Here is a 27,247-nt window from a genome sequence, read left to right as displayed (position 1 = left end):
GTAACTCCAGCTGTCCTGGAACTCCCTGTGTAGACCAGGCTGGCCTTGAACTCACAGAAATCCGCCTGCCTCTGCCTCCTGAGTGCTGGGATTAAAGGCATGCACCACCACTCCCGGCTCATATATTTTTTAAATATCAAAGTCATGGAGGTAGGGAACCGACTCCTGGCTGCCAAGGACTGGAGACCAGGATGCAGGGGAACAGGGGTTTATTGGTTACTTCTGTTGCTGTGATAATACATCATGATCAAGGCAACTTAAGAAGGAAGAGTTTATTTGAGCTTATGATTCCAGAGGGTTAGAGCCCATAATGGCAGGAGAGGCATGGGCACAGAGGTGGCCAGAACAGAAAGCTGAGGCGTCACATCTTCAAGCAGGCACAGGAAGCAGAGAGTGACTGGAAACCTGGCAAAGCTTAAAGACTCTCCAAAACTGCCCAAGTGACATGCTTCCTCCAGCAATGCCACGCCTCCTAAAACTTCCCAAAACAGCAGTTACCAACTGGGGGCAAAATGTAGAAATACTTGGAACCCATGGGGGACAGTCTCATAAAACCCACAAGATGTATGCATCTAAGAAGGGATGGCATGAGCAAGCCTTGTAATAAAGGGACAGTTACATACTTTTTATCACGGTGGCAATTACCTTAAACTATACAAAACGGTAAGATCTAAACACATAGACACACACACATTCCCACATGAATACATGCTTGGTGAAATTTGAATGCTTTGTATAGTCTGTACAAAGTGATTTGTGTGTGTGTGTGTGTGTGTGTGTGTGTGTGTGTGTGATATGTTGTTCGTGTGTGTGTGTGTATGAGAGAGAGAGAGAGAGAGAGAGAGAGAGAGAGAGAGAGAGAGGTGTGTAGTTCAAGGACTGACATTTGAATCTTTGTTGCTATCCATATCATTTTTAATTTAAATTTCATGGATTTGAATGTTTTGCCTGAAAGTATGTAAGTACACCATGCATGCAATTCCCAAGGAGGCCAGAGGAGGACAGTAGATCCCCTGGAACTGGAGTTATGGATGGTTGTTAGCCACCATGTGGTGCTGGGAACTGAACCTCAATCCTCTGGAAGAGCAATCAGTGCTCTTAACTGTTAAGCCATCTCTCCAGCCCCTACTCCCTTAATTTTGAGGCAGAGTCTCTCATTCAACCTGGAGATTACCATTTAGACTAGGCTAGCTGACCAGCAATTATCCAGAATTGACCTGCTTCCTCCCTTTTCCCTTAGTACTGGAGTGACAGCTGTGTGCTGACCTGTTCATCTTTTATATGAATACGGGGGATCTGAACTCAGTTCTTTATGCTTGAACAACAAACACTTTACCCACTAAGCCATCAGGACAGCCTTTATTGTCAACTTTCTGTAAGCCTATAATTATTATAAAGAACGTTTTTAATTTTTATCTTTTTTTATTGAGCCTGACCCTTTGCTAAATATTTTAGCTTGCTAGCTGACAGATACAGCTTTTTGCCTATAGTAACTGTCTCAGAAAGACAACAATTACATTACAGGGAAAGTCAAGCTGTCTAAATAAATGTGAAATATCCTAAGAAAACATACACAAAATACAAAAGGACCTTTACAATAGCACTATTAGCTACAGACTCAAATTTATAAAGCAAGATGCATATTCAACTATATTCTTACAAGAGTTAATCTTCCAAGTCTTTAAAAGGACCAAGAATTAAGACATCCTCACTCTTAAGATCTGTATCAATGTTAAAAACACATTTTTTTTAATGATTTCAGAGGATCAGAAGAAAATAACATCAGGAAAATTACCATTGTAGGAGTCAAGCATAGAGTAGATAGATTGATGAAGCAACATTCCCCCATTCTTTTAGGGATTATTTTGTAGCATATTTGGAAATAGCATAAAATAAATTTGAATTAAATAGAAAGTGTAAGATAAGTTCACAAAGTTTGAGTAAAATGGTGGGTGATGAATGGACGATTAACAAGAAGGAATATTTGTTTAAATAGTTGAATCACTCAGTCCTTTTTAAAAAATTTCTTACTGAGCTTTTGCACATTTCATACAATAATTTTTAATCAAATTCAGACCCCCCCTCCCCCATGCATTCTGCCATACATGTTAATTCCTATTCAATCGAGCATTTGTACCCAGATGTCCTTTGGTGCAAATTCATCCACTGGAGTCTAGTCAGCCTATCTAGAGATCATTGGTAAGGCCTACTGTCCCTCACCCAGTAGTAATCAGTCTCCAACAGTTCCCAATTTAGGGCTGACCCACCACCCATTTCCAATGCTCCACTCTGGATTCTTGTCTGATTGAGTTGGCATGGGCCCTATGCTCAGTGACACCATTGCCACAAGTTCACATTTGCAAGCTTGCAGTGGCCCGAAAGCCTCTACTTCCCTATGTTCATGGGCCAACCCTGGCTCTTACAATCTTTCCATTCCTTCCTCCACAGTGGTCCCTGAGCTGTGCGTGGGATAGGTTTGATATAGGAGTCCTATCCAGGGACACACACTCTGCAGTCTCTTACTCCTAAAAATTATCCTTCTGTTGTGGCCTTCTGTGTGCATTGCACTCTGTTGTGTAAGGAAGTGTCACTGGTGAGAGTTGAGGGACACACTAGTCTTCTTGGAAGGAGCTCTGTTTTCATGAATTGCGATATGATTTGATAGAATGCATGGATTTCAATTTTTCTGTGTCTGTTGAGATTTCTTTTTTTGCTCCAGTATGTGGTCAGTTTTAGAGAAACTTCCATTGGTTGACGAATAAAAAGTGTATTCTTTGGTGCTTAGATGGACTATTTAGTAGATGTCTGTTAGGTCCATTTGGTGTATGATGTCACTTAATTCAGATGTCTCTCTGTTTATTCTTTGTCCAGTTGACCTGTCTATTGGAGATAATTGGGTGGGGCATTGAAGTCACCTACTATTACTTGAGTTGGGATTAATCTGTGTTTTATAGTCCTGTATGTAGTGCTATTTTTACAAAATTGGGTGCATATATGTTCATGACTGTAATATTTTCTTGGTCAATTGTTCCTTTGATTTAAATGAAGTGACCTTTTTTATCTTATGATTAGTTTTAATTTGAAATACACTTTTTCAGATATTAGAATTGCAAATACCTGCTTGCTTCTCAGTGCCACTTGCTTGGAATAATGTTTTTCTATCCTTTCACCCTAAGGTAGTATCTACCCTTGAAGCTGAGATGAGTTTTTTGAAGACAATATGAAGATGGGTTTTCTTTCTTGATCCATTCCACTAGCCTGTGTCTTTTGACAGGGGAGTTGAGGCCATTGATATTTAGGGTCATTACTGAAAGAAGTGAACTGGTTACTGTCATTTTAATTTGTTTGTATTCTTGGTCCTATTTTGTGTTTCTGTAATTATACCTTCCTTTGTGTTCTTTCTGTAATCTCTTGGGTATAGTCATTCCTATCTTTGGTCCTTTGTATTCCTTCCAGTATTTTCCATAGGACTGGTTTGGTAGACATGAATTCTTTCAGCCTATTCACGCCATGGAAATTTTTTTTGTTCCTCTTCTATTATAATAGATAATTTTGCTGGTTAAAGTATTCTGGGTTGGCATCCATGATCATTTAGAGTTGACACTACTTTGGTCCAGGCTCTTCTGGCTTTCATAGTTTATATTGAAAAGTCAGCTGTAATTCTGATGGGTTTTCCTTTATATGTAACTTGGTTTTCTCTAGCAGCTTTCAGTACCCTCTCTTTGTTCTGTGTATTTAGTGTTTTTACTATGATGTGCCATAGTGTGGCACATCTGTTCTGTACTGTTCATGTCTAATTGGTTTTCTGTGTGTTTCTTGTATCTATAGAGATCTGTGTTCCCTTATGAGTATAAAATAAAGTTGTGCTACCAGAAAATAGTGGTATAAATGAAGAGACCAGGGACATGGAGCAACTTAAAGAACAATATATGATAATATTACAAAAGCAGCCCAGACAAGATAACCTATTAATCTTATAGATGAATAAGATACTATATTGTAAAAAAAGACAAAGCATGTGGCTTGAAGAAACACTTGTTTCATGAAGAAAGAAATATTCATCTAACTTTTGTTCAGTAGATTTTAGAAAGATAGCCTAGGATAAAGAAAACCGTTCCCATAAGAGGAACAGAGAAAAAAATATTTCACTTCTAGGAAAAAAGACTATTTAAGTAAAAGTGAAATAATTTAGGGAATATACAAAATACCCAAGGACCTCAATAAAAATGCTATCAGTGGCAAATTCAAATTCATTATGAGGCAGGTTGCATATTGCACTGTATTGCTACTAAACTAACCTAGCGAGTAGGAACGTGAGATGAATCTCTGTGATGGAAGCTTGAGTAAGACAAGAGTGGACAGATCCAGGTCTTGAGGAGGGCAAGAAGTTTCAAGTAAGGATGCAAATGTGATTTTTTTTTCTAGCCACGAGCTTGCATTCATAACTGCTTTTGCTCAGCCGTGCTATGCCAACATTAAAATGCACTTTAGCTCTGAGTGGTGTGCAGGAAAATTACCATACCTCATTTTAGCTTTAATTGCTTTTATAATTCTGAATTTGCTGTTAAATGCAAATGCTTAATTCTAAATACGTGTGCTCTGTCTTAATTAGATAAAATAATCCTCTGTTGCTTGGGTAGTTCAGTAAATTAGTCCCTAGACCTAAACTCCTCTAGATCCCATTGTTTATGCATTAATCTGCAGCTACTCTTACACATAAATGGGAAATAAATGGATTTTTTTTCAGACTCAGACTATACCTGTCTTCACACTTTCAAATTTACATCTCTTACATGTGACTAAAAATTGCCATTCTGATCATAATAATCATAATTTCTGTTAATGTGCTCTCTCATAATTATGGAATTTTCATCACGTTTATTCTTTACTTAAAGTTACAAGTTAAAAATGACATATTATTTACCAAAATTAGAAAGAAAATTCCAACATCATTATTGTACAGTCCACCCTCTGTATCTCTGTACTCCACATCTATGAGCTTATCCAACCACAAGGCAGAAATATTCAGAAAAAAATTGTCTCCATTGAACATGTACAGACATTTTATCATTATTCCCTAAACAATGCAGTATGACAGATATTCATATGGAATTTGCATTGCATTAACTATTATAAATAAGGTAGAGATTGTGCCTAGGCTATATGCTGATATTATACTCTTTAGGGATTCAACCATTCATGGATTCTGGCATCCCCAGGGGTCCCAGAATCAATCCTATTGGGTTAAGAAGAACAATTGTATACACAGTTGTTCTATCAACAAACTAGGGCCCCACCAATAGTATTTTACCAATACTATAATGGTTGGTCCCAAGGAACAGAATAATGCAACTCCAGCAGAAATCAGATGACAAATTCCTTCAAGCTTCACTGCCTTCTTCATAATGATGGTGACAGTCTTGATAATCACCACTGTTCAGGACACTCAAAGGGACATCCCATAAATTACTTCACCCCATCCTTACATAGCTTTGTACATCATTATTGCCATTTCACCGACAAGGAAACTGAATTTCAGAAATGTTTTGAAGGATCTGTAGTGGGTCCCTGGTCCTTGCATGGCATAAATCCACACTGCTTCGTGTGAAAATTCTGATCTGGCCTTTATTTCCCTGTTCACTAGCTTGCCACCTCTCTCGCTTCTGCACCCCCACTACAAAGGTATCTTGAGACACCTGTAACTGAATCGACTCTTAAGCCCTTTTTTGAGGACTGCCATTTGGACAACGAAAATGGGGCAGGGATTCCTCCTGGTTACAGATCTTGATCATTCAAAATCTTCCTTACAGTTTCTCCACTCAGTCAATCAATCTGTTAATCGCAAGTTCCCAGACCAAAGCCTGCTGTCAGATTCCCGTAAGCTCACAAATATCAGGTTTATACTTTTGCTTTTCACCTGCTACAGTTTGGTGTGCATGATGCTTCTGCGCGCTGTTGGATAATTAACAGAGCTGTATTGGAATGAGCTTAAGCGGAAGATACATGCTCTCAAGTCTTGTACATCCAGAACTTCTACTGTCCATGGTGTGAATTTGTAGGTAGACTTAAGCCCCAGGCTTGGAGGTCTTCATGCAATTTTGTAGCTTGTTGGGTTTATGTGACTTTTATACATCAAATAGACCTCTTCCTATAAGAAAGGACAACAATTTTAGCACTAATGTCTTTCTTTTGATTGCATTAGATTTGCAAATTAAACAGATTAATGGTAGTGTTCTGGTTCCTCTCAGCTCTTCTGTTTGATACGCTTATCTGACAGAGTGTAAATAGAAGACATAATTAATTACTCACGACTGCACATAGGGTTGAATAAAAAATTACATCCCCAGGAGGCCCATTATTACATATCTTGCTATTCTTTGAAATTCGTTTTGCAAAGAAAAAGCATACCCGGAGATAAGGGGTTTGTTTGTTTTATTTTCCTATATATTTAATTTATTAGGGTATCTGTGAAAGTATGTGCAAGAGAAACATTAATTGCTATCACAATTTTAAGAAGCTTATTGTATTTGCCCACGGATAGTTATTTTTCCTTTTAAAATATTATATTTCTCATTTTGTAAGCGGGCTCTTAAACAATGTATTTGGGAGTTTTAAAGTGATGCTTTTTTTTTTTTTTTTACAGAAGGGAGCCCCCAAAATGTGACTGCTGCCTTTAGAGTGTGGCCCACCGCTGATGCGTTCATCATCTTATACCCTGTCATTTTCTCTGTGAATTGCCTCAGCACCACACTGAGGAGTACACTACTGTGGCTGGAAAAAATAAATAAATAAAAAGGATCATTTTCCCAGTCATTTCTTCCATCTTCTCTGTCTAGAACTGAGCTGAATGAAATGAGATCTCTGCTTTAATTGGAGCACTCAGTGTCTCCTATTTAGCTCTCAATCTGTTTCATGGTAATTTCTGAAGGAACAGATTGCTGACAAGCGCCCTGTGCTATTATTAAAGGTGCACTGCCTTTGTAGATTGTGATCACTCTGAAGAAAAATGATGGCTGGGAAGAATTTTTGAATGAGCTTGCCTTCTGAGTCCTTAATAGATATTTAAGAAAATGTAGTATTTGCCTCAGGTCAGGAAAAACAAACGTATTACCTAATGAAGGAATCTGGTGATCAGGGAAGTCTACAGGGAATTCACTCACCTTCCAAAATTCAGCACTTCACCTCTCTGAAAAAAAAAGAAGGTTCATAATCACTTCCATCCCATGGGCTTGCTGTGAAGTCTAAATGAGGCAATCTGTGAACACACTTTGTAAACTGTAAAGCACCATTTAAGCACACACCATCCTATTAGAAATGGTGATGTCACCTACTTCATTTACTTTATTAGGGATTTTCCTTCTTTACCCATGCTCCTGACTACCTTTGCATGTGAGGTATATGTGTCCTAGAGGTTTGTCCTTAAAACAGCAATACATTCAGTTTCTTTTGAAACAGTACAGTTTGCCATACCCAAGTGAACTTTGAGTCATCTATACTCACAATTTACTTCTGTAACTGGAATTCCCTGATATATAAAAGTCCCAAGATGTTTCCATGCATGGCAAATATCTTCATGTCAGCTCTATCTATTGATCAGGTCCTTACTAAATGTCCATCTTAGGCCATATGACACTGTCAATATTACCAATTCATATTTGTGATCACCAGTTATCTTTCCCATAAATCATCATTCATCCACTTCTATGAAGATTTATTGAGCACCACTTATATGACATTGTGCTTACCACCCACTGTTTTCTGGAGTCTATGTTTGTAATGATGATTCCGGCTACAGAGCAGCTGGTTCCTCAGCACACCCTAGGCCTTTCCGATTCCCTTTACAACCCCCACTTCCAGGTTTCTCAGTGTCTTTGGGGTCATTTGCTCTATAATCCCACTTCTGTGAACCACCTCTGTCCTTACAGGCCCTGCACTTTCTTATTAGACATCTTTCCTGCTCTGCCAGATGTTAAATTTACCAGTCTCAGCACCAATGCCCTTAAAAGTCACCCTCCTCTTCAAAACCTAAGCCTCTCTTTCTGTGGTAAGCTTGTGTTTTGCATTTTGATTTTCTCCTTGGGGCTTGTCAGCTGTAAGTCAATCACTGTCAATCCTGTCCCACTAATTATTCAGGCATGTCTGGGTTCCCTGTAGATACAAGCTAAGATCTCCCTCCCCAATCCTGCTTTATTACATTAACATTGAAAAATTAACTTTGTCTTCTTCTCATTCACCTTGACCATTTCCTAGTAGAACTGAATAAACCAGTGGATAGTAGACTAGCCAACTGCAGAAAGATGCAGAGGTGGGGATTGCAGTGAAGATTACCAACCAGCAACAAAACCATAGCAGCAACAAGCAGCCCATATTGAGTAAACTCTTGTTTTATGGCTCTTGTGAAAGTTTGACATCTTAATTCAATGCAAAACCAAATTCAAGGTCAAAACTGTGTTTATGTTTGATTCTGTACCCCATCTATCTAATTGTACAGTGGTTCAGATATTACATATTTTCTACACTTGATCTTAGCCAAAAGGCCAAGAAGCGATGATAGATATTACATATTTTTGAAAACCCCATTTATCTCAGAAGTATTTGCTAAGAACAAGCAGCCATTTAACATGAATTAAAAATTAAAATTTTTGGAAAAAATATGCTTCATGGCTCATATGAACATATCCTAAGTTGAAGGTGGATTTGGATATAAGACTATACAAATCATTTTGAAATTCTAACTAAAATAGAAAATAAATATAAAAACAGAACCCCCTGCCTTTAAAAAAGGGAATAATAAGAAGAAATGTGCACCATTTCAAAATTCTTATTTTTGAGCACCTTTAATATTGACATCCCAGAATTGCAGGACCATGGGAAACATGTCATGTTATGAGTATAGTGCTTCTGGGTCACGTAATCTTCGGAGTCAATAGTGACCATCTTCCACATGGTTCTGAAATGCATTTACTCAGAAATTTAAGTCCAAAGAGCAGATATTCTCCCAGCTGTCTAACATATTTCACAAACACAAGAATAACCCTTCAGAGCTCTGATTCAGGATAGCCATATTCCAATAGTCCTCCCTACACAAGACTCTTGTAAAACTTGAATGTCTGCAAATAAATCAACAAAAGAAATATCATTTTCTTCTTTCTAACAACAACTTCAGGTGAATAGGATGCCTATAAAAATAAGTGAAAGGAAAGGTGGTGTCCCACTGTTTGAACAGTTTATATTGAAATTAAAACTTTTATGTGATCTTTCAGATCATATAAAATTCACGTCAAATTTACTTCGTGAAGTTTTCAAACTACTATATGGAAGAAAGTCTGCTTTTACATTTGTAATTTCATGGCTCTTTTCATATGCTGATCTCAATTCAACATCAAGTCTTCTCTTTTCACAAACCATCTGGGAGATTGACAAGTTGCCTCTCACCAGATGGCCTAACATACCAACCTCTCTCTTCCACAGCACTTTACTTCCATGATAAATCCTGAAATGCTTTCACACAGTGCTGTTGCTCAAGAATTCCATCGCTCATGGCACTAAAAACCCGTTTCATTTCTCAAGGTTGAAACAAAATTGTTCTAAAGATCAAAGGAACTACAAGATTCCACTGAGTAAAGTCATCAGCACCCTATCTACCCACAATTGCTCTCCCCTTGTGTCTACATTTATTATTTCCAGTCTACCTAGGGAGTCCTTTCTTTCCTCTCTTTTGTTTCTCACATGCCAACTTCTGGAAAGGATAGTTTAAAGCATTCAGAACACAAACACACAGTTTGGAACTCTGGATGGATAATCACATATTCCTGAATCTTGCATGCAGATGGTTTACAACATTCCTCACAAAATCCAACTGTTTGCGTTGATTTGTTTGCAGTGTGATTATGCCTTTTGAAGTTGTTGCTTGTGAAGATTTTCTTAAATCCTTTTCTTCTTCTCATCTGACAGTGGGAGACCCCTGAAGGTCAAGGACATAGAAAAGGTTTTTTTTTCTCAGTTCAGAAATCTGGTATAACCTCAACATCTCCCATTCTAGCTATTTAGGGTTCAAGAAGAAAGTGTAAATCAAAACAGTTGACAATTATGATTGGCCTTAATTCTCTGGTGTCTAAGCCTGCTTTATTTCAATATCCTGAGATTTATACTCTAAGTTTTTGCTTCCTTTTCTCTGTCTTGACTTTTAAATTTTAGAGCCGCTATATTCCCTGATAAACAGACAGACTCCACATCTGCTTAGTTTTAGGTTTGAACAGCAATCTTAAGCACCCACTCTTTTCCTTTGGCTGAACACCACAGAGATAGTACTGCAGCATCTACCATGCATCCATTTTAAGGCCAAGAGTGGACCAAACTGCAGAGAGCCTGTTCCTTCAGAATTGTCTTGGTACTGTGCTCTGCATAAGGGCCCAATCTTTGTTTTATTGAAACAGTATACCAAGCATGAAATGGGGAATTAAAAGTTGGATACTTCTCAGAGAATTTTGCCCTTTCTGATTACTAGACCTAGACCAACACACACAATGCACACACACACACACGCACACATACACAATAACACAAAAATAATAGACATTATCATCTGAATCCCATCTATTGTTTATACCACAAATGGGAAAATATTCATATCTTTGTTGTTTCTGAGAAATAACCTCTGTAGCACTCTTGGTTTTCATTCTATATAGACTCACACATACATTATTCTAGGACCGGGCCAAGGAACAGTCGTGAAGCTATGCTTGGGTTGTAAGAGGAACTCAAAGCTAAAGAGACCTTGGCTACCTTATAAACAAGCTAAGGTAAGATTAACTTTTTTGTTGCAAAGTCAGGTAAAAGTTATTTGTCCAGAGTGTTTGTATTATAAAAGCCATTCCCACATATTATCACAATAAGAATGAACATAGAATTTTGCCTCCAGACACGACTTCAAACTTCCTTCTCACGAACTTCCCTTCAGGTTTTTAACATGCTTCTACATGTGTCATTTTATCCCTCGTTGGATCGGACAGCAGCACGCCTGAACAGATGTGGAATTCAATTTACCCTTCCTAATCTCCCAGTGCATAGTCAGGGGACTTTGATCTCAGCTTGCCAGGAACAGAAAGATACCTGAGGAGCAGGCTGAGCTCAGTGCAGTCTGACACTGACCCCAGATGAGTTTGATGTCCCTTTTAGTATGATTCTGCAGAGTAGGGAAGCATCAGACTTCCCAAGGATCCTCTGAGTTCTGCTTGGTGTGGATAAAGAAGAAATGGGATCATCAATCAAGAATAAATGGGTTCAGGTGTAGGAGAGAAGGACCAGATAATTCAGTAAGCAAAAAGATAATGAAATTGAACAAGCTGAAAATCTGTTATCTCACTTCTTTGACTGAAACACATAAATCTCTTCTTAAAAATCTTCTGAGAAAGTTCGCACTCTTCCAAGGGCTTGAAGTCATTTCATAATCCACTGACTTTCTAGTACCGTCTCTTCTCCATTCTTCTGTCTTTACGTTAGAGTCATTCTGAACTTTTCTCAGTTTATCTAGCTTCAGGCTCAGTCTCACTCTCCTCTGATCCTTGCAAGTACCATTTGCCTTGCCTGACAGTTCCTCTCTCCTGTTCTTCCCCCTAATCCTGTTTATCCTATGGCTCTAACTGAAAGGACACTATGCTCAATTGCATTCTAAGACTGTGAGATGCACCTAAATTTTCCTCTTCTCCCTAGAACCTCTCCTCAGTCCATCTGGGCAAGTTCCGTTTATTCCTCTAGAGACACCTCAGACACCTTCTCTTCTTTGAAACCATTCCAGCCTCACTCCAAGTGAAGTATTTGCCCCTTAGTGCATCACTACAACTTGAAGTTATGCCTGTTGTTTAGTTATACTGTGGTGGCAATAGTCATTCATACGTTAGCGTTCCTGATAAGGACATAATAGCATAATGTTAACTTCTCGAAGAGAGAGAATATCTAAAAGCCTTTAAAAGTCTTCATCATCTTGAATCGCCCCAATTCTTATTTTCTTCACTTGTTTACCCTTCAGATGTACTCACTCTTTAACTTTCCAGTTTCCTGTTACTCTAAGCATGAGACCATGTGTTATTTGTTTTTTGTCTCATACATTCCACAAATTTTAACATGCACAGATGCTCAAACACTTTTTGAGTGAATAAATGAGTTCATATTAACATCATACAAAAATAAGCTTTTCTGTAAGTGTTCACACCAACAACGGAGCGCAGTACTTGGGGTGGGGAGGCTTCTTATGTATCCTTTGCTAAGGTTTAGACTTCATTGTTAATGAGAAATCATTAAAATACTATATTTCGCCTGTCATTTAACTATAATTCATTGGTATAGTCGCCTGAAAGACAAAGATTTCGAAAACATAGTATCTAAGAGTCTTGCAAATTTTATAAGAAATAAGTTGGGCATAGTGGCACAGGCTGGAGTATTAGCACTGGAGAGCCCAAGGCAAGAGAATCTCAAGTTCAAGGGCAGCCTGTGCTGTGAAGCAACACTCTGTCTTCACAAACCTGAACACACACAATGCATCAGATAAGAATGTGAGATTAGGGGCTGGAGAGATGGCTCAGCAGTTAAGAGCACTGACTGTTCTTGCAGAGGACCCAGGTTTGATTCCCAGCACCCACATGGCGGCTACGAACCATCCTTAACTCCAGTTCCAGGGGAATCCGACACCCTCTTCTGACTTCCATGGCATTGCACGTCATGGGTGCACTCACATACATGCTGGCAATACGCTCATACGCATAAAATAAAATTAAAAAGTAATGTGAGATTACATATGATCTCAAAAATTGACCAGTATACTTAATGTCATCTGTGTGCCTTTGTTTTGTCCTTCAACAAGAGCAACTTGGCAGTCATCTAACATATTTGCAAGGTGTTTTTGATACAGAGAATAACTGCTTAAATATGTCAGTGCCTTAACTCTAGCTCTGGAACTTACAGATGATTAAGTGATTAAGTATAAGAAGAGGGTCAGAATCATCTTGCAATTTTCAGTTAGTCCTTTCAATTCTCAGTCTAATCACACAAGCGCTTAAACCTGGAAGAGGAAGGTAGGAGAATAAATCAGGGACTTGCACACTGATACTGGGCCCACTCTCCTGGCTTTGAAGATGAAAGAAGGAGGTCGTGATCCCACAGGGGTGGGCAGACTCTAGAATCTGGAAATAGTCCTCAACTGACAGGCGGTGTGAACACGGAGTCCTCAGTCTTTTAACTGCCAGGAACTAAATTCTGCCAACAATCTGAAGAGTAAAAAGACAGATGCTTCCCTAAAGCTGTGGAAGGGAACACAGCCCTGCTGATGTCTTGCTTTGACTCTGAGACCTATGTCCGATTTCTGATCTCCACAATTGCGAGATAATAAATTTGTGTTGTAATAGAAAATGAATATGGCACTAGACAAAATGCTTGCAAGAGAAAAATAATTAACAATAATCTAGACAACTTTTACAGTCTTGAATATCTCATGCCTGGCTTGAGGTGTCTTGTTCTAATGGATAATAAGATTCTGCCCTTAACTATGTTCTGACAGAAACTCTCATCTGAGGCTATTTGAGACCGTGGCTTAGGGTAATGCTAATGTGTTGGATGCTAGACCAGGGCTGCTAACAGAATCTAGACAACCAAGGATGCCAAGTATACTCCCTGCCCTCTGATGGATCAGGTCATAGCTCCTGCAGTGCCCACCAAGTCAGATAGCTCCGCTGGGTGAGCTGATGGCTGGAATGTAAACTCTTTGCTTAAAACACCTTTGTTAGCCTCTTAATTAGCATACTGACTTTCCATCCCACTAACTAGCTGCATATTTCTCAAGCCAATCAACAGATGGGCAGTACAGCCACTGGAAGTAAAGGCTGGTACTACAGTGCAACTAAATCTGGCTTGAGTTTATTATTCAAAACTGAGAGGAGTTTGGGCTAATACAGCTCCCTGTCGCCTTGATTGAAATCTTCTAGATGAACTAATTGCCATCAAATATTCTGATACAGGATTTCTTGAAATTGCCAGCTACTTTACTAGAGATAGACACACCCCCTAACTGAAAAAGACTACCTCTGTTGTACCAGGCACACAAGAAGAGATTTGCACCATTGCAGAGCTATTTATACACAGCCAACTTCTGTCCTCCGTTCACAAGCACACACAACTCCCATTGATAGCGATGGAAGCTGCAGACATGTGGCTGAGAAGTAGAATTGGCCTGCTGAGCCATGAGGCTTGGCGTTCCTTTGCTCTGAACTTCATCTCCCAGCACATGGGTTTGCAGAGAAAGAATTCCTCATTTCGTCTCTCCCCCCGCCACCACCTCTCTTCATCTTAGCCTTGAAAGACAAAATAGAAACTCGAGAAACTACTGGCAGCACTGGGTTTCTTGCATAGCATCAACTGTGAGGGACTCTGAGAACTTCAAAGTTTCTAGATTCGAAACCTTGACAATGTACTTTCATGGAAGGGTGCCACAGTGCCCTGGGTACGGGGTAACAGCTTGACTTTGCAGTCATCCTAGAGATAAAAGCAAATGGTGCCATTCAGACATTATGTTGGAACCCATAAAGTATTTGCTTAAGTCCAATATTTACTTTATAAAGTTCATATAAATCTCAGGAATATTTTAAACATATTCTTTCCTAGAGGAAATATCCCTTTCCGAGTCCAAGTGATGCTGGTGGATTGTAAGACTTCTGCCTTTTCATAAGGGATTCCGTATAGCTGAGCAATCAGCATATCAAATCCTCTTAGACACAGAAACTAGTACAGGAGCAAAGAAGTGAACCAGAGACTAACCTTTCAGGAATAGGAAATAAAAGGATATTGAAAAAGTTAGCTGTCTTCACCATATTTCTACCATTTGGAAAATGTGACAAATAATGAATTCAGTAGAATGCAAAGGAAATACATTTTTTAAAAAGGCTTTTTGATGATATTTCTGTACCTGCATCAGCCATACTTTAGTAAGCCTGTTCCCACAGTAGAAGAAAATTAATCCCTCTGGTTCTTAAATTGGTTTGAATTGGATCTCTAATAATGTGTAACCTGTTACAGAGATTTAACAAAAATTTTCTTCAGTTACTGTAAAGATACTCACCCCTAAAGTATTTTTCTATCACATGCAAATATTCATATATATATATATATATGTTTTTAAAAAGAAATAACCTTAAGGGAACGCGTCATTTGAAAATTACTGTAGATGCACTGTACGTGGAAAACGTAGGAAGACTGTATTAATGAGTATAGAACACACATCCCCAGTCTTGCTTTGGGGAAAGGGGAAGTCAGCGGGGGGTCCCCTCTTTGTGGATGTACTTTGATGCACTTTGAGGGAGAATCCAATTATCTTGGCTCTTGGCTCTTGTCCAGCAAGTCATCCTGAGGGGGTCTGACCCAGCATGCAACCCTGGTAATGGATCTGGTGACAGCTTGAGTATAGTATAGCACTCATTCCCCTCAGTCAGCTACCATTAACACATCACTTTTCCCAAAAGTCGTGGAGTGTCATTTGTAAGAAAAAGTTAGAAAATGTCATGATTGGAAGCTATAGAAACTATCTTCACAAAATTGAATACTAAGAACTGGCAACATAGGAGGTTTTATTTTCAGGGGTGTGAGGGTCCAGGAGAAATGTGCCTTCTATAATTGTGACTTTGTACTGCTCAGGCCACACTAAAGATAAGGGATGTGGTGCAGCTTTCATAGACATGGATGGGAAAGGTGACTTAGATAAAGCAGTTCAGCTGCTTTTACTAACTCTACAGATGAGTCCACACAAAAAGTTAATGGACTCTCTGTATGGTATATTCCCATCAGTCATCCAGAAAACATATGCCTTAGGATTAGATATCTCTTGTTTACTTCCTGAGGATATTTTTAGTAAAGCAATTTTTTTTCAGCTCAGTGTAATTTCTGAAACCGTTAACAATGTATGTTCTCTCACATATGTAATAATTCATTTTCTAAATATTACCTTAATACTACCATTCCCATGGTAGAAGTTCCCCTCACCACATATGCAAACACACACACACACACACACACACACACCCCAAAGGTGAAGATTAAGTAGTTTCATTCATCTTAGGGAATCGCTTAGCATCGATGTGAGTGTAGGGATAGTAAAAATTGTTTCTTCTTTTTTAAGGTGTGTATTTACTGCATACTGATCATTACAAGAACAGTTTAAGCAGGGTGGGCTAGGTGCTGCAATAAGTATCCTTTATGTATTGTCTTATTGAACACACATGACATCTTTATGAAGGAAGATGACCCTTACTTTACAAATGGGACCAACAAGATTCACTGAGAAGAAATAATCAAGTGAGTGGTTTGACTCCAAAACAAGTTCTCATAAACACTAAGTGAATTTTAGTAATTTGTTGTATGGTTTAACTGAATTTAATAAAGGAATCTCTAAAGACCACAGTCCTCTCTGCATTTCATTACAAGCCAAGCGATCTCATCATTCTCCATACCCTTATCCTCAGTCCTTTTTTCTTTAGTCTACACTGATGTCCATTCTACTGCTTTTGAAATTCTGAGCAGTGATGCAACACAGGACAGAGAGATTGAAGGGAAAAAGAAAGAAAAAGCACAGTGATTGGAATGGGCTTAGAAATGAAAGGAATTGTGATTCTTTTTAAAAAATATTTTATTTTTATTTTATGTGTCTTAGTGTTTTGTCTACATGTAAGTGCACCCATGAATGCAATGTCTGCAGATGCCAGAAGAGGGAGTTTGGATCCCCTGGGGCTGGAGTTAAAGATGGTTGTTAGCCACCATGAAGGTGCTGGGAACCAGGGTCCTCTGCAAGAGCAACCAGTGCTCTTGAGATGTCATAATCATTTTGCAATCTTTAATGTTTTGCTAAGGTGATTCTTAATTCTATTTCCACTTCTCCACTCAAGTGACATAAAAAAAAAAGATTGACTAAGGGAGATAATCAATCAACACAGCTGAAAAATCTAATCACCACAATTACTGGCCCAATAAATTATTGCTATTGTTGCAGTAGTGACAGTTTTTTCTTGGGCGTAATCAACAACTGTCTAATTGGACTTAAGGCCTGCTCAATAGGAGGAAACATTCACCAGTGAAGCTTTCTCATGCAACTAAAGGTGATTAATACAGAGTCACAACTTGCCAAAATGTAGAGAATTAGAGAGTATAGAGTGTGTGTTCCTGGATAGGACTCCCATATTAAACCTCTGCCACACAGGGCTCAAGGAACAGGTGGTTGGAAACTTGGTTATATGAACTTATGGCAACGGTAACAGCATGCAGAAGACTCATGCAAACTCAAACCAGACAAAAACCCAGTATAGAACTGGGGAAATGAGTAAGAAGCCCCAACCTTAGCTAAGGAATTATTGGCTACTGAACTATTGGCTACTGATCACTTGGTGAGGAGGAGTTCATCTTCTTTAAGGGAGGGATGCTAGATAAGTTGATCAGGCTCCAGTAGATGGACTCACACCAAGGAACATTTGGGAACACAAACTTGACACCATAGGCCTTAATATATATGACAGAATGCATGAAATCTGGTGGGGCGGGGCCTGTGGGGAGGTGAAGATGGGGTGGGGCTCTAAATATGATCAAAATATATTGTATGAAATGCACAACATTTTGATATTTTATCAGTGATTGAAATTTTGCTCTCCCAAATAAAGCATTTTTCCCCCTCAGTACTTGATAATGTGATATACATGTCTTAAGTTATTCCATACTTTTAGCTTTTATTGAACCAGGATTTTGGATAAAACCACCTTGTAGGGATACAGTGAAATTTTTTGTGGCTACTTATAAGCTATTTAGAAGTAAAATAACAAAAAGTGTTCTTATTCATGCAAGGATGTAGCTGGTATTTGCTAGCACAGGAGAACTGCCGTATAATTAACTGTGTCAAAATGTTTTCTTTGTTCACAGTTAATCTAACTGCAGCTGCTAGGAGGCAGAATGCATAAATATGACCGTGTACTTTTAATTACAGAAAATGACAGGCGTAAGTTGTGACTGGAGCCTTGCCTGAGACTGTGAAGGCGAAAATGTGGCTTTGAGCCTCATTGAATTAATAAGTAGCCTTTTATTTTTTTCCAGCGTCAAAATTTTATAGATGTTAACAGCGACCAAAATAAAAACTCGGAATTTTAATCAGCCAAAGAAAGTTTCAATACAGTCATGACACACATCTAACCAAATCATGGCACGTGATTACTCTTTTATACTGACCATTTTACACAGTCATATTTTATCCATGTGACTTTATCTTGCAGAAAGAACTGTTCCATTGCAAGTGACTTTTCTAGAGATGACTTTAATAATTAAGTTCTTTGGGAGCTAAGGAGATGGCTCGGTAGGTGAGATAACTTTGTTCTGCAAGCACAGGGACCTGAGTTTGCATCCCTATCTTAGTTTTTTTCTCCATTGCTGTGACAAAACACTCTGACCACTACCAACTTGGGGAGGAAAGGGTTTATTTGTCTTACATCTCCCAGTTCATCAGGGAGCTCAAGGTAGGAACTCAGGGCAGAAACCTGGAGTTAGGAGCTAGAGTGCAGGCCATGGAGGATCCCTGCTTACTGACTTGTTCCCCTGGTCCCTGCTCAGCCTGCTTTCTTATGTAACACAGGCCCACCTGCCCAGGGGTGGCACCACACACAATGGGCTGGGCCCTCCCCCATCACTCATCAATCAAGAAGATGCCCCATGGACATGGCCACAGGCCAGTACAATGAAGGAAATTCCCCAATTAAGGCTCTCTCAACCCAGGTGTGTCAGGTTGACACTAAAACTATCCGGCACAATCCCTGACACCCACTTAAAAAGTCCAGGTATGGATTTTTCTGCTTATCACCATAGCTTTGGTGCTGGAGACAAGCCAAACCTCGCCAGAATGGTGAGCTTCTAGTAGAGTAAGAGACCTTTTCTCTAGGCAGTAAGACGGAGAGTGATAGAGGAAGAAACTCAAAGCTTGGTGCTGGTTTCCACATTCATGCAAAATCATATGTATACACCACACACACACATATACATACACACTTGCACACATACACACACACCACACAAAGGATTAAGTTCTTTCTTATAATTTTCCTTTCCATTCTATTCAAAGCCATTTCCAATTTTTGTTTTTATCCTAAGCGCCCTATTAAGAATAAAGGGAAAGTACTTACTGCTTTCTGGATTTGAGACTATGGGGTGATTCCCACAAATGGACGGACGGTAGCCCTGTCCTACTGAGCTTAGCCCTCAAGGTGTTAATGTGTATGCAGTAGTCTGATGAATAAAAAGAAACAAAGCTACACTATGCCACTTGGAACACTGTTCTCTCTTTCTCCATCTCTCTTCCATCTTTAACAGGTGACTGGTTTAGCAGGATGCTAACAAAACACATATTTATGGGTTTTTTTTGTAACCCTGGGAAAGGACTTTCCCTCTCTGAATATTGACTCATTTCTCTATGAGGATGAAACAGGAAAATTAGTGTCTGAAAGTTAAATAGGGAGGTTGCCTAGAAATATACATTTTTCTTTTTAATGTATTACTTTGAAAATTACATTACAATCACCTCTTTTATTTTCATACGTCTTTTCTTTTATATAGTATGTTACATGTGTAATGAGGGGAGCTTTGTTTATAGACATCTAGGGGTCAGAGTCAAGGCTGTGGATGAGTGCTGTTTTCAGTTGCCTGGTTGGCTTGATTCTGCTGTTTGTACCTCAGTGCAGTCACTGTGGGGGGTGGCTGTCACCTTGGTGACAGTTTGTACAGTGCATGTGATGTGAACACTGACTGTTTATGAAGAGCATAACCAGGTCCCACTGCCTCCAGTAGTTCAGGGTAAGCGGCCTTTGTTCTCTTATTAGCTCTGCTGAGGAACTCCACTAATAATAGAATGTGGTAGTTGAATCTGTGTCTCTCCATCTCTAATTACCATGTGCCAAAGTGTTCTGACTGTTGCTGTCACTCTCCAGCAGCTGATGGCTGTGGGTGATTGTCTTAGATTGTGCTCTGGGGATTTCTTCCACTCATCCTGCCTTTGTCCCCCAGCATGGTGTGTTCAGAAACTTGACTGATTCATTTTCGTGCTGGATGGTTCAAACTCAACAGAAACGAACGTTAGCACAATATTTTCAAATCAGCAGGCGTTCACTGTGAGTTTGCTTTGTCGAAAGGAAGGTGAAATGACAGCAGGAACTGTGAAGACGGTCTGTCCATCCCTGAGTCCACATCCCCTATAACCAGGCAATTCCATTCTTGTTCCCAGGGAATCCCTTCAGGTTTATTTGAAACAGACCGTACATACAACCCGCTGTCCTTCAGGCTATAGAACCAGATCTGGTCAGTCAGTCCATGGATCCTAGAGACTGTATTCTAGTTTCAAACCACACAAGTGAAAAAACTCAATGTTAAAAGAATTGCCCACGATTTCACAGTATTGCTAACGCACAGACAGAGCAGAAACCCAGCTTGGCCATCTGTCGATTTACCCACTTTCGGTTCTTCCTCATTGCCTGTGTCTGTTACCTATCAGTTCATGTCACAGATGTTGCTGATAAAATGTGAAAAGAAGTTGTCAGCGCCAGGTACAAACATGAGACCAATGTGGAAAGTCCGTCACCACCAGAACTTCTGCTCAGTTTTAGTTACATGTGCTGGTGATGCTAAGCTTGGCGTAGGTAAGTCTTTCCCTCAAATCCCACGGCACTTTCACAATGATTTTGTTTTCTCCTGTCTGATGTTTGATGGCTTGATATCCAAATGACCATGGCAAGTAAGCTTTACATATCTGTTGAATTATTAGTGCATGCCAAATTTTACCAGATTTAACAATATGAAACATCAGTTGGAATTAGGCTATTCTCCAATGGATATTTGTTATAAGAGGTGGAGTTATAGGTCATCCTATATTTTCCAGATGCTCCAACCTGCTGTTTCTGAGAGAAGACATTATTACCTCATAGACTTCAAAAGGCCAATTGTATTTTAATGCATAGATTTGGGGGAGGAAGGATAATTAACATTTATATTAATATTGATCCTCACTTAGGCATTAATATGGAAATATGTTCAGACATCTTTCAATAAGTCCTTCCTTATTACTTCTTAAACTTTTATTATCATTACTAGATTTCTGTTTGGATAGAAAGTTTTGACTGTTATTTTTAAAAAATCTATTTCTATAGCAGTTTTCTCACTTATTTTTGTTGACTTACTGGAACAGAGTTGATTTTTTATTTTTAATGCTGACAATGTATCCAGTATCCCTGAAGTACTTTCTTATTATTTCAGAGTTTATAGATCCACCTTTTCAATCTCATCCCCACAGCCTCCCTAGCTTCGTATCAACCACCCTAAGCGTCAAACAATTTCTAGAATTCTCCACTTATTTCCTTATTCAGAGTGTTTGATGTTCCTTTTTCTGTGTCTAAAATGTTCTTTTTTTAAAAAAATATTATTTTGTTTGATGTTTATGCGTGTATTACCTGCATGTATGTAAGTGCACCTGTGTCATGCAATGCCCGCGGAGGACAGAAGAGGCTGTTGGACCCCCTGGAAATGGAGTGATAGACAGTTGTTAGCTGCCGTGTGGGTGCTGGGATTCAAACCTGGGTCTTCTACAAGAACAAGCAGTGTTCTTAACCTCTGAGCCACCTCTCCAGCCCCAGGCTGTCGGATCCTCTGGAACTGGAGTTACAGATAGTTGTCAGCTGCCATGAGGGTGCTGGGATTCAAACCCAGGTTTTCTGCAAGAACAGCCAGTGTTCTTAACTGTTGAGCCATCTCTCCAGCCCCTCTAAAATGTTCTTTAGCTGTTAATAATGACATTTTTTTCTTTATCACTCGAGATTCCATGTAAAAGTCAACACAGTTAAAGAAATTACTCCTAGCCATGCCATCAAATGGGACTTCTTTCTGTCTTGCTGTTTCAAAATCATCAGCACTCTTTGTACATTTCATAAAACTTCTCATGAGTTCAAAGTATTTTTTATTTATGTGGTTATACAAAAATATAAGTTTCATTAAGAAAGAAGGGCATCCCTGTGGCTTGTTGTGTTTTTCACACCTACAAACAGTAGGTGCTATTTCGGTGGGTGGGAGAAGAAGGGAAGGAGGATTGGGGACGTGAAGAGGAAAGGACCGCCTCACCCAGGAGTTTCATCAGATGAGAAGCAAGAATTTCTGCACAATTAACTGTTAAAGGCACAATTAACTGCCTTTCATGTTTCTCAGATATAAATCTGCAACTTTCTAGGAATCTCACCAGAAATATCATTTAGAGGGAAAAGACATGTTGCACTAGACTTTGTGCAACCCTAGCGGCTCCTGATTTTACCTTATCAGAATATAATTCAATCCAAGGCCTCTCCAAAACCACCTTAAAGAGAAAAGGGGGAAAAAGTTTCTTAGCAACCTTTCAACATCGCTTGAGAGCCATTATAATAGTCCAAGTGGTTAATAGTAAGACTCTCCCTTGAATAACCCATTCACACATACTTGGGTATGTCTTTCTTTCTGAGTACCTCACTTTCTTTTAACCCCTGTGCTTAACCCCTGTGCTCATATTAATCATCAATAAAATCTCCAGCTGGGCTTCATACTGGCTAGTCCCAAAAGTCCATTTTTATTGTGAAGCCATGAGTCCCCATTTCACTCAAGTCAAGATCCCTAAAAGATTGAAGGAACTTCTCAGATTGCTGGCTGCTCAGGGTGACAGCTTGGAGCTGTCTCTGTCCCCTCCCCACTGATATTTCAATCATATAAGATTAGAAGAAGAGTGATCAGATACTGAAGATTTGAAACTCTCTAATTGTAGGATAGAAGATACATTTTTCAATGCATAATAACATAACACACTGTGTCTCCATGGTAAAGGAACACAAATAATGTGTAATCATAATGGATGTATAACAAAGAAAAATGCCCACCTCTCTGCTCCAAGTACTGTCTCCAAGTGTTATGAAGGAATAACAATCTAAACTAACCTTGTGCCTGGAGAGACAGCTCAGTGGTTCAGAGCACTAGCTGATCTTCCAGAGGACCCAGGTTGAGTTCACAGTACTCATGTTGAGTGATGTACAAATACCTACAACTCCAGCTCCATGGAAGCCATTGCTGTCTTCTGGCCTCTGCAGGCACCCCCCCCAATCACACACACACACACACACACACACCTAATTTTTAAAACTCATGAAAAGTAACATGTATGAACTGCCTGAATTTAAGTAGCAGTTTATTAGTTATTTATATATACAAGTATATTTACCAATGCATATAATTATATATTAAAATATATATAAATGCAAGAAAATTATGACAAACATTTAACAAATAGTTCAGGAATCACTTGTTTCAGAAATTCAGAACCTATTCCCAGCATCTAATATATCAGTAGAAAAATACAGTTTTACTTGGCCAAGGGTCATTAATATAATGATGTGTTCATGAATTTTGAAACTTTCACTGATAAACTTACCTTGATCTGTCTGATACTTATTGCTAAGTTCTTAGCATACATAGAGAACATTTTATTTTGTTGAAATGAACACAAAAATGAATGCATGAGTGAGTGAATGAGTGGATGGATTTTTTAAACATTTTATTTATTATTTTATTTTTATTTTTATGTATATGACTGTATTGCCTGCATGTATCTAAGTGAGCCCATATCATTCAATGCTCACCAAGGTCAGAAGAGGGTGTCAGATCCCCTCAAGCTGGAGTTATGGATGATTATGAGCTGCCTTGTGGGTGCTGGGATCTGAACAGGTCCTCTGTAAGAGCAGCTGGTGCTCTTAACCACTGAGCCATCTCTCTAGTCCCAAGCAGATGGATTTTTTAAAAGATTCTTCAAAGTTTGGTCATCAGATGAATGCAACACAATATCATAACTTGTCATATAGCTCTTGGTATTCAAAATTAAATCAAACTTCCGTGGAATGGGGGTGATAGCCCATTCATAAAAGTGCTTTTCTTACAAGCATGAGGACTTGAATTTGATTCTCAAAACCCATATAAAACAAAACCAAGTGTAGGGCTCACTTGTAATTCCAAAATGGGGATGTAGAGACAAGACAATCCCTGGGGCTTGTTAACCAGTCAGCCTAATCTACTTGATGAGTTTCAGGGCAATGAGAGACACTGACTGGAAAGAAAGAAGGAAGGAAGGAAGGAAGACTGTGGTACTTTTAAGGTTGTGGCATCCGATAGAAAGAAAGAAAGAATGAAAGAAAGAAAGAAAGAAAGAAAGAAAGAAAGGAGAGATGGAGGGAGGGAGGGAAGGAAGGAAGGAAGGAAGGAAGGAAGAAAGAAAGAAAGAAAGAAAGAAAGAAAGAAAGGAGAGATGGAGGGAGGGAGGGAAGGAAGGAAGGAAGGAAGGAAGGAAGGAAGGGAGGAAGGAAGGAAAGAATGGCATAGGCACTCAGGGTTGTCCTCTGGCCTCCATGTGTACACAAAAACATGTATGCTTGCACACCCACGTATATGTGCACCTGTGACACACACATACACAATCAAAGTAATGTGGACAAAGACCTTTTCATGTGGTGTGATTTTTAGATTACTTTTATAAACCACTCAGAATGGAAGTGTAAGAGTCATGCAGTGCAGGTAGACCAGGCAGCATTTCAGGCAGAGTTTGTACAGCACAGGGTGGAGGAAGAACGCTTTCCAAACCAAGCATCAGAGAGGAGAAACAGAAAAACCTGTCTGTGGAAGAGGGCTACTCCCCCTTTCCTGTCAAACTCCCAAACCAAGCTCCTGTGAAACAGTAGCCTGTTAGCACAAACTACCTTCAGATGCCACATAAGGGGGTACTTCCACAGTACTGCTGTTGCTGAAGCCCACACTGTCATCCACCCCACTGCCAGGGCCTCTGAAGTGTCCCTGGCAGTCACCAAGGACTACAGATTGAGGGTGAGTTAGGACAGTCACCAGCAACTCTGAGAAAACAATGGAGATGAAGTGATCCCTGGTCAGAGAGTAATTAGGGAACCCAAATGCATCTTTCTGTGCCAAGCTTGACACATATTACTTTTATTTTTAAAGTGTGATGTGATTCTAGAGCTACAAGCTCATCTATTTCTATGTATTTTCAAATATTTTATATAAGTATTGTTTTATGTTAGATTAACTTTGCATATGTTAGACTTTTATAGAGAAGTCAGTAAATAGTAAACATCAGATGTTTACACAGCATTTATTCAGTTTAATGCATTTTTGTTATATACACTTTCTTCTGTGGTATACTATATAAAGAGGTCACTGCAAAATGAATTGGGGACTGTAAACTAGGTCCAAGAAACTGTGAGTCAATACACCAAAAATTATCTAATCTAGAAGTAGATTAAACTGTAATATACTCATTCTAAAAGATGGGAATCTGAGTTAAATACGCTATTATAGGATAAATCATGCACAGTTTTCTAGTTTTAATATAGAAAAGTTAAACCTGTATACTAAAATATTCTTAGATGAAACATTTTAAAGCATTATATTTTTCTTATTATAAATCGAGTTTCTTAAAGTTAATGATTCACACCAATCTTAGCTCATTTAAAAACTGGGGATTGGGATGAGATTATGAAGAAACAAGGTACAAATTCAAGATGGTAGAAATTTAATTTTCACGCTGACCTTGAACTATCTAGGGAGGACCAAACTAGGGCTCAGTTTCTGTGTGGAACAAAGCTTGAAATGAAAGTAAATATTTGGAAGATTAATTCCTTGAGCTTCTTCAATATCTTAGTTTTGCAAGTCTTTGAAACCGTCTTCTCAGGGGACAAAAGAAAGTAATTACCTCTCCTCCGCATGGTATTTAATCATAGTCTGTTTTTCAAAGAACAGCTGTGAGACACTGGCTGGGCTACAAATTAAACACACCTCCTTCAACTTGCCTAGATTTAAAAGATAATGAATATGTTGGGGGACAGAATCTGAATTCAAAACGATTTTAGTAGGCTGGCGCTATATGCAGAAAACAGATGAAAGTAACCAAAGATAAAGGTGAGGTCTTATACTTGGGTCCTTACAAACAAAATAACCAAATACAGGAAGGAGAAATTAGACACTAGCAACATGGAGCCTTAAATACTCAAAATTTAAACCTTTATTGGACAGAAGGCTAAATACAAATTGGTGGGCAGGAAGGTGAACATAGCTGATGTTGGGTAAGTTAAAGCATTGATAGTTCAAGACCTGACTTAGGTTAACACAACATAGTGATCAGGAAGGACTTCAGAGTCTTGACAAATATCAGCTCTGTTAGTTTAATATTTTCTTGGGCACAAATCAAAGGATCTATACTCAGTGATGCTCATTTTAGTAGTCTTACTAAAACCTCGGGAGTGCCTGTGTGACCCAGTTTATAAATGCTTAGTCACTGGAAGGCACCACAATGTATGTACATTAATGCTATTAGTACATGCATAAACCAGTGCTGCAAATGGCAAACAACTAAGATCTCTCTAGTTAAATGTGGACTGCTTTCATAATCCTGGTTAATACTGACAACTGACCATTGTCCAATACAGAAGGGAAAATGAGCCCTATATAAAGACCACAGAGGACCCAGGAATCTGCCAAAGAAAACCATTTGAGGTGTCAATTCAGAGCATGAAGAGTGCAACATGACACATTTACCAGGAAAGGAAATAAATCTGTGAACATATGCAAAAGACAGAGGTCATTATTATCTTTGTGAATATTCACTATCACAAAACTGGTACTTTTCCCAAGTAGGGTAAAAAGTGTTTTCTTCACTCTTCAAATAAATCACTGCAGTAGAAATTCTCAGAGGAATGTCAGGTGGGCTTTCTGGAAATATTTACCGTAATTGATTTCTGTGAGTTTCTAAATGCTTTAGTCCAAAACCTCATTTATCAACTTTCTGTCTATTGTAATTGTAATTGCAGAATTACAATTGTAATTGCAATTGTAATTGTAATTGCAGAATTTGTTATTATATATCGTGTGAGTTCAAAGCAGGGCAACTTTCTGCTGGGAACGATGCACATTCCATACACCAGCCCAGCCCTCTAGATTCCTGACTATAACTGAACTTCCTGAGGAATTCTCTTTGTCTGACAAGGAAGGTGGTCGAGTGATTTACAAGGCTATTAAGTCTTAGCAATTACACTGGATATCTGTCCTCAAGCTTTCCGTTAATTTTTTCAATAATGGTAATTGAACCCATGCCAGCCAGCACTCTACAACTGAGCACACCTCGGCA

At 39.0% G+C, this 27,247-nt stretch overlaps 1 protein-coding gene across 1 annotated transcript in view; it reads left to right on the top strand.

The window, feature by feature from the left end:
- Ptpro (protein tyrosine phosphatase receptor type O) overlaps positions 1 to 27,247 on the top strand; it is a 243,911-nt gene that overhangs the window by 15,938 nt on the left and 200,726 nt on the right. The gene's annotated exons all lie outside the window — the stretch shown is intronic.

This window comes from Nannospalax galili, unplaced genomic scaffold (assembly GCF_000622305.1).
Source record: "Nannospalax galili isolate Female #2095 unplaced genomic scaffold, S.galili_v1.0 scaffold208, whole genome shotgun sequence".
Classification (NCBI taxonomy): Eukaryota; Metazoa; Chordata; class Mammalia; order Rodentia; family Spalacidae; genus Nannospalax; species Nannospalax galili.
Note: the sequence above shows the minus strand (reverse complement) of the source record. Positions and strands in the feature narration are given on the sequence as shown.